A 9405-nucleotide genomic window follows, 5' to 3' on the forward strand; every position below is an offset into this window, starting at 1 on the left:
AACATAACATTTATCATCTTAATCATTTTTTAAGATTCTTATTTTATATTAGAATAGTGTTGATTTACAATATTGTGTTAGTTTCACATGTAGAGCCAAGTGATTTACATATATATATATATTCTTTTCAGATTTTTTTTTCCATATAAGATACACAGAGTACTGAGAACAGTTCCCTGGTATACAGTAGCTCTTTGTTGATTATCTATTTTGTATATCATAGTGTGTATATGTTATACCCAAACTCCTAATTCAACCCTACCCATCTCCTTTCCCTTTGGTAACCATAAGTCTCTTTACTCAGTCTGTGAGTCTGTTTCTGTTTTGTAAATAAGTTCATTTAATTTTTAAGGACCCTCCTTACTGTTCTCCTTGATGGGTATGCCAATTTACATTGCCACCAACAGTTTAAGGGGGTTCCTTTTTCTCCACACCCTGTCCAACATTTCTTATTTGTAGATATTTTAATTATGGAAATTCTGATCGTTGTGAGGTGATTCCTTATTGTAGATTTGATTTGCATTTTTCTAATAATTATTGATGAGGATCTTTTCATGTGCTTTTGGGCCATCTGTATGTCTTCTTTGGAAAATGTCTATTAAGATCTTCTGCCCATTTTTTTTTTTTTTTAATAAAGCCTTGAAACTGCAGTTTTTTTTTTTTTTTTTTTTAAGAAATTCACGTTCTTTTTTTATTTATTTATTTATTTATTTATGACTGTGTTGAGTCTTCGTTTCTGTGTGAGGGCTTTCTCTAGTTGCGGCAAGTGGGGACCACTCTTCATCGCGGTGCGCGGGCCTCTCACCATCGCGGCCTCTCTTGTTGCGGAGCACAGGCTCCAGACGCGCAGGCTCAGTAATTGTGGCTCACGGGCCCAGATGCTCCGCGGCATGTGGGATCTTCCCAGACCAGGGCTCGAACCCGTGTCCCCTGCATTGGCAGGCAGATTCTCACCACTGCGCCACCAGGGAAGCCCCTTCTGCCCATTTTTTCATTGGGTAGTTAGTGTTTTTGATATTGATGTGAATGAGGTGTTTGTATATTTTGGGTTAGTGCCTTGTCGGTTGCATCATTAGCAACTATTTCTGCCATTTGGTGGTTTGTCTTTTCATTTTGTTTGTGGTTTCCTTTGTTGTGCAAGGGTGCAGAAGTTTGATTGTGTCCTCTTTTTTTTGGCTTTTCTATTTCCTCTGGAGAATGACCTAGGAAAACCACAGTATAATTTCTGTAAGGGAATGTTTTGCCTATGTTTTTCTCTAGGAGTTTTATGGTGTGAGGTCTCCTATTTAAGACCTTATGCCAATTGAGTTGCCTTTTGTGTATAGTGGAGAGGTGTGTTCTAATTTCAATGATTTATATGCAGCTGTCCAACTTTCCCAACACCATTTGCTGAAGAGACTATCTTTTCCCCATTGGTATATTCTTGCTTTCTTTGTCGAAGATTAATTGACCGTAGCTGTGTGGGTTTGTTACTGGACTGTCTATTCTGTTCATTCATCCATAGTTCTGTTTTTGTGCCAGTACCTCATTGTTTTGAATACTGTTGCTTTGTAGTATTGTCTGAGTCTGGGAGAGTTATGCCTCCTGCTTTGTTCTTTGTCCTCAGGATTGCTTGGGCAATTCTGGGTCATTCATGGTTGCATATAAATTTTAGGCTTATTGGTTCTAGTTCTGTGAAACTGTCATGGGTAATTCGATAGGGATTGCATTAAATCTGTAGATTGCTTTGGGTGGTATGGCTATTTTGAAAATATGAATGCTTTTATTCCAAAAGCATGGGATATCTTTGCATCATCTTCAGTTTCCTTTATTAATGTTTTATGGTTCTCAGCATATAAGTTTTGACCTCCTTTGTGAGGTTGATTCCTAAGTATTTTATTCATTTTGATGCAATATTTTTGTATTTTATTTTATTTTACTTTTCGCAGATTTCTTTATTGTGGTATTACAGTATGCATAATACAACATTTATGATCTTAATTTTTTAAATTTTTATTTTATATTGGAGTAGTTGATTTACAGTATTGTGTTGGATTCAGTTGTACATCAAAGTGACTTACTTATAATTATGTCTATTCTTTTTCAGATTCTTTTCCCATATAGGTTATACAGAGTATTACGTTGAGTTCCCTATGCTATACATTAGGTACTTGTTGAATATGCCTTATGTATATAGTAGCGTGTATATGTTAATTGCAAACTCCTAACTTATCCATCCCCACCACCTTTCCTCTTTGGTAACCATAAGTTTGTTTTCTCAGTCTCTGAGTCTGTTTCTGTTTTGTAAATAAGTTCATTTAAATTTAAGGACCCTCCTTACTGTTCTCCATAGTGGTTGTACCACTGTACATTCCCATTAACAGCATACGAGGGTTCCTTTTTCTCCACACCCTGTTCAGCATTTCTTATTTGTAGACATTTGAATTATGGAAATTCTGATCCTTGTGGTGGTAGCTCATTAATTTGCATTTTGTTAATTATTGATATTGAGCATCTCTTCATGTGCTTTTTGGCCATCTGTCTTCTTTGGAGAAGTGTATTATGTGGATCTGCCCATTTTTAATTGGGTTGTTAGTGTTTTTGATATTGATGTGAATGAGCTGTTTGTATATTTTGGAGATTAGCGCCTTGTCAATCATATCATTTGCAAATATTTTCTTCCATTCTGTGGGTTGTCTTTTCATTTTGTTAATGGTTTCCTTGCTGTTCCAAGGGTCATAAGTTTGATTAGGTCCCATTTGTTATTTTTGATTCTCTTTCTATTGCCTTGGGAGACTGAACTCAGAAAACAATGGTACCAGTTCTGTCAGACTGTTTTGCCTACATTTTTCTCTAGGAGTTTTATTGTGTGATGTCTCCTATTTAAGTCCTTAAGCCATTTTGAGTTCCTTTTTTGTGTGGTGTGTGGGTGGGTTCTAATTTCAGTGATTTACATGCAACTGTCCAACTTTCCCAACACCACTTGCTGAAGAGACTATCTTTTCCCCATTGTATATTTTTGCTTTTTTGGTCGAAGATTAATTGACCATAGCTGTGTGGTTTTGTTACTGGGCTCTCTATTCTTTTCCATTAATCCATAGGTCTGTTTTTGTGCCAGCACCTCATTGTTTTGAATACTGTTGCTTTATAGTGTTGTCTGAAGTCTGGAGGTTTATGCCTCCCGCTTTGTTCTTTGTCCTCAGAATTGCTTGGGCGATTCTGGGTCATTCATGGTTGCATATAAATTTTAGGCTTATTGGTTCTAGTTCTGTGATAAATGTCATTGGTAATTTGATACGGACTGCAATAAATCTTTAGATTGCTTTTAGTTGTATGACCATTTTAACCGTATTAATGCTTCCAATCATAGAGCATTAAATATCTTTGCATTTCTTTGAATTATCTTCAATTTCCTTTATTATGTTTCATAGTTCTCAGTATATAAGTCTTTCACCTATGTGTTCATGTTTATTTTGAAGTATTTTATTTATTTTTATGTGTTTTCTTTCAAATTTCTGGATTGTGGTAAAATATGCATAACATAACATTTATTTTCCATCATTTTTAAAATTTTAATTTTTATTTTATGTTGGAGTAGAGTTGATTTACAATGTTTTGTTTCAGTTGTACAACAGAGTGATTTACTTATACATAAACATATATCTATTCTTTTTCTGGATCTTTATCCATATAGGTTAGTACAGTGTATTAAATTGAGTCCCTGTTGTATACAGTAGGTCCTTGTTGATTTTCCATCTTGTATATAATAGTGTGTGTATGTTAATCCCAAACTCCTTATTTATCCCTACCCACCACCTTTCTCCATTGGTAACCATAAGTTTGTTTTCTTAGTTTTTGAGTCTGAGTCTATTTGTTTTTTGTAAATAAAGTTCTTGTAATTTTTAAGGCACGTTCATACTGTTCTCCATATTAGCTGTACCAAGTACATTCCCAGTGACAGTGTTGAAGGGTTCCTTTTTCCCCACACCCTCTCCAGCATTTGTTATTTGCAGACATTTTCATTATGGAAATTCTGATCATTGTGAGGTGATTCTGCATTGTAGTTGTGATTTGCATTTCTCTAATAATTGTGAATGTTGAGCATCTTTTCATGTGCTCCTTGGCCATCATTATATCTTCTTTGGCATAATGTCTTTAGATCTTCTGCCCATTTTTTTGATTGCATTGTTAGTGTTTTGATATTGAATTGAATGATCTGTTTGTATATTTTTCAAATTAATCCCTTTTCAGGCTCATCATTTGCAAATATTTTCTCTCAATCTGTAGCTTGTCTTTTCATTTTGTTAATGGTTTCCTTTGCTGTGCAAAATTTGATAAGTTCAATTAGGTCTTATTTATTTTTGCTTTTATTTCTATTGCCTGGGAGACTGAACTAAGAAAACAGTGGTATGATTTATGTTAGAGAATATTCTGCCTATGTTTTCCTCTAGGAGTTTTATAGTATCTCGTCTTACATAGGTTTTCAATACATTTTGAGGTGTTTTTTTTTTAAAGAACATTAGAGAATGTTCTAATTTTATATTTCTGCATGTAGCTGTCCAGGGTTCCCAGCACTACTTATTGAAGGAAGAGACTGTGTTTTCTCCATTGTATATTCTTGCCTCATTTGCATAGATTATTGACCATAGATGTGTGTGTTAATTTCTGGGCTTTCTATCCTGTTCCAGTGATCTATAATTTTGTTTTTGTGCCAGTACCATACTCTTTGATTACTTTGACTTTATAATATAGTCTTCTATATCTGAAATCATGGAGCCTGATTCCTCCAGCTCTGTTCTTCTTTCTCAAGATTCCTTTGGCTATTTGGGGTTTTTGGGTCTCCATACAAATTTTAAAGTGTTTTGTCCTTGATCTGCAAAAAAATGCCATGGAAATTTGATAGGGATTGCACTGAGTCCTTTGGTTGCTTTGGCCAGTATAGACGTTTTTGTTTTTTTTTTTTAATTTATTTATTGATTATTTATTTATGACTGTGTTGGATCTTCGTTTCGGTGCGAGGGCTCTCTCCAGCTGTGGCAAGCGGGGGCCACTCTTCATTGCGGTGCGCGGGCCTCTCACTATCGCGGCCGCTCCTGTTGCGGAGCACAGGCTCCAGACGCGCAGGCTCAGTAATTGTGGCTCACGGGCCCATTTGCTCCGCAGCATGTGGGATCTCCCCGGACCAGGGCTCGAACCCGTGTCCCCTGCATCGGCAGGCAGACTCTCAACCACTGCGCCACCACGGAAGTCCCTAGATGTTTTGACAGTATTTATTCTTCCAATCCAGAAACATGGTATACCTTTCCATCTATTTGTGTCATCTTTGATCTCTTTTGTCTGCATCTTATGATATTTGGAGTACATGTGTTTTGCCTCCTTAGGTATGTTTATTCGTAAGTATTTATTCTTTTTGATGCGATGGTAAATGAGATTGGCTCCTTAATTTCTGTTTCTGATCTTTTTTGTTAGTGTATAGAAATGCAACAGATTTCTGTGTATTAATTTTGTCTTCTGCAACTATAACAAATTCATTAATGAGCTCTACTAGTTTTCTGGTAGCATCGTTACGATTTTCTATGTATATATCATGTCATATGCAAACAGTGACGTTTTTATTTCTTCTTTTCCAATTTGGATTCCTTTAGTTCTTTTCTTTTCTGATTGCCATGGCTAGGGCTTCCAAATTATGTTGAATAAAAATGGCAAGAGTGGACATCCTTATCTTTTTCCTGATATTAGAGGAAATGCTCTCAGCTTTTCACCATTGAGTATGATGTTAGCTGTGGGTGTCATATCTGACCTTTATTATGCTGAGGTAAGTTCCCTCTATGCCCACTTTCTGGAGAGTTTTTATCATAAATGGGTATCAAATTTTGTCAAAAGCTTTTTCTACATCTATTGAGATGATCATATGGTTTTTATTCAGTTTGTTAATGTGGTATATCAGACTGGTTGATTTGCAGATTCTGAAAAATCCTTGCATCCCTGTGATAAATGCCACTTAATCATGGTGTATGATCCTTTTAATGTATCGTTGGATTCGTTTTGCTAGTATTTCATTGAGGATTTTTGCATCTATGTTCATCAGTTATATTGGCCTGTAATTTTCTCTTTTTCTTCTTCCTTCCTTCCTTCCTTCCTTCCTTCTCTTCCTCCCTCCCTCCCTCCCTCCCTCCCTCCCTCCATTTCTTTCTTTCTTTCTTTCTTTCTTTCTTTCTTCTCTCTCTCTCTCTCCCTCTTTCTCTCCCTCCCTCCCTCCCTTCCTTCCTTCCTTCCTTCCTCCCTTCCTTGTATCTTTGTCTGCTTTTGGTATCAGGGTGATGGTGGCCACATAGAATGAGTTTGGACGTGTTCCTTCCTCTGCAATTTTTGGAATAGTTTCAGAAGGACAGGTGTTAACTCTTCTCTAAACGTTTGGTAGAATTTACCTGTGAAGCCATATGGTCCTGAACTTTTGTTTGTTGGGAGTATTTAAATCACAGATTCAATTTCAGTACTTGTGATTGGTCGGTTCATATTTTCTATTTCTTCCCAGTTGAGTTTGGGAGATTGTACCTTCTATGAATTTGTCCATTTCTTCTGGTTTGTCCATTTTATTGGCATATAGTTGCTTGTAGTAGTCTTATGATCTTTCGAATTTCTGTAGTGTCAGTTGTAACTTCTCCTTTTTCATTTCTAATTTTACTGATTTCAGCCCTCTCCCTTTTGTTCTTAATGAGTCTGGCTAAAGGTTTATCAATTTTGTTTATATTTTCAAAGAACCAGCTTTTAGTTTCATTGATCTTTTCTGTTGTTTTCTTAGTTTCTATTTCATTTATTTCTGATCTGATCTTTATGATTTCTTTCCTTCTACTAATTTTGGGTTTTGTTTTCTTTCTCTAGTTGCTTTTGGTGTAAGGTTAGTTGTTTTGAGATTTTTCTTGTTTCCTGAGGTAAGCTTGTATTGCTATGAACTTCCTTCTTAGAACTGCTTTTGCTGTGTCCCATAGGTTTTGGATTGATGTGTTTTCATTTTCACTAGTCTCTAGGTATTTTTATTCCCTCTTTGATTTCTTCAGTGATCCATTGGTTGTTTAGTATCATATTGTTTAGGCCCCATGTGTTTCTGTTTTTTTGCAGTTTATTTCCTATATTTGATTTCTAACCTCATAGTGTTGTGGTCAGAAATGATGCTTGATATGATTTCAGTTTTTTAAAAATTTACATAGGCTTGCTTTGTGGCCCAGCATGTGATCTACCCTGGAGAATTGTCCACATGCATTTGAAAAGAATATGAATTCTGCTGCTTTCCGATCGGATGCTCTATAAATAACAATTAAGTGCATCTGGTCTAATGTGTCATTTAAGACCTGTGTTTCCTTATTGATCTGTCCTGTCTGGATGATCTGTCCTTTGATGTAAGTGGGGTGTTAAAGTCCCCCACTATTATTGTGTTACTGTCAATTTTTTCTTTTGTGTCTGTTAGCATTTGTTTTATATATTGAGGTATTCCTATTTTGGGTGCATATATATTTACAACTGTTAAATCTTCTTGGATTGATCCCTTGATCATTATGTAGTGTCCTTCTTTGTCTCTTGTAACAGTCTTTATTTTAAAGTCTATTTTGTCTGATAGTAGTATTTTTTCTCCACCTTTGTTTGATTTCCATTTGCATGGAACAGCTTTTCCCATCCACAAACTTTCATTCTGTATGTGTCCCTAGATCTGAAGTGGGACTCTTGTAGACAGCGTATATATGGGTCTTGTTTTGTATCTATTCAGCCAGTCTGTATCTTTTGGTTGGAGCATTTAATCCATTTATATTTAAGGTAATTACCAGTATATACGTTTTTATTGCTATTTTGTTAATTGTTTTGGATTTGTTTTTGTAGGACATTTTTCTTCCCTTCCTCTTTAGTTATCTTCTCTTGTGATTTGATGACTGTCTTTTGTGTTGTTTGGATTCCTTTTTCTTTTTTGTGTATGTATCTATTGTAGATTTTTGGTTTGTGGTTAACATGTGGTTTGGATATAGCAGTCTATATATATACACGATTTTTTAAGTTGCTGTTCTCTTAATTTCAAATGCATTTCCAATATCCTGCATTTGTACTCTCCTCTTCTCAGGTTTGCTAGTTTTGAGATCATATTTGCATGTGGATCATTTTCTACCTTTACTGTATATTTGTCTTTACCTGTGAGCTTTCCCTTTTCATAATTGATGTGTTTCTAGTTGTGCCTTTTCTATTCCTCCTAGAGAAGTTCCTTTATCATTTGTTGTAAAGCTGGTTTGGTGGTTCTGAATTCTTTTAGCTTTTGCTTGTCTGTAAAGCTTTTGATTTCTCCATCAAATCAGAATGAGACCTTGCTGAGTTGAGTATTCTTGGTTGTAGGCTTTTCCCTTTTATCACTTTATATATATCATACCACTCCCTTCTTGCCTGCAGAATTTCTGCTGTAACATCAGTTGATAACCTTATGTGGATTCCCTTGTGTGTTATTTGTTGCTTTACCATTGTTGCTCTTAATGTTTTCTCTTTGTCTTTAATTTCTGTCAATTTGATTACTATGTGTCTGGGCGTGTTCCTCCTTAGGTTCATCCTGTATGGACTCTTAATGCTTCTTGGACTTGGATGTCTGTTTCCTTTCTCATGTTAGGGAAGTTTTCAGCTATTATCTCTTCACATATTTTCTCAAGGCTTTCTCTATCTCTGCTCCTTTCGGGACCTATGTAATGCAAATGCTGGTGCATTTAATGTTGTCCTAGAAGTTTCTTAAATGGTTGTCATTTATTTTCATTCTTTTTACTTTATTCTGTTCTGTGGCAGTGATTTCCACCATTCTGTCTTCCCACTGACTTACCTGTTCTTCTGCCTCATTTATTCTGCTATTGATTCCTTCTAGTGTATTTTTTCATTTCAGTTATTGTATTCTCCATCTCTGTTTGTTCTTTATATGCTATAGCTTTTCATTAAACATTTCTTGTATCTTCTTTGTCTGTGCCTCCATTCTTTTTCTGAGATCTTGCATTATCTTTACTATCATTACTCTGAATTCTTTTTCAGGTAGATTGCCTATCTCCACTTTACTTAGTTGTTCTTCTGGGGGTTTATCTTTTTTCTTCATCTGGAGTATATTCCTCTGCCATCTCATTTTGTCTAACTTTCTGTGTTTGTGGTCACACAGGCTGCAGGATTGTAGTTCCTCTTGCTTCTCATGTTGCACCCTGGTGGGTGAGGCTCGTCTAAGAGGCTTGTGCAGGCTTCCTGGTGGGAGGGACTGGTGCTGCCCACTGGTGGGTGGAGCTGGGTCTTGTCCTTCTTGTTGGCAAGGCCATGTCAAGAGGTGTGTTTAGAGGTGGCTGGGGACTCAGGAAGACTTTAAACATCCTGTTTGCTGATGGGTGGGGCTGTGTTCTTGCTCTGTCGGTTGTTTGGCCTCAGGCG

Source organism: Balaenoptera musculus, chromosome 13 (genome assembly GCF_009873245.2).
Source record: "Balaenoptera musculus isolate JJ_BM4_2016_0621 chromosome 13, mBalMus1.pri.v3, whole genome shotgun sequence".
Classification (NCBI taxonomy): Eukaryota; Metazoa; Chordata; class Mammalia; order Artiodactyla; family Balaenopteridae; genus Balaenoptera; species Balaenoptera musculus.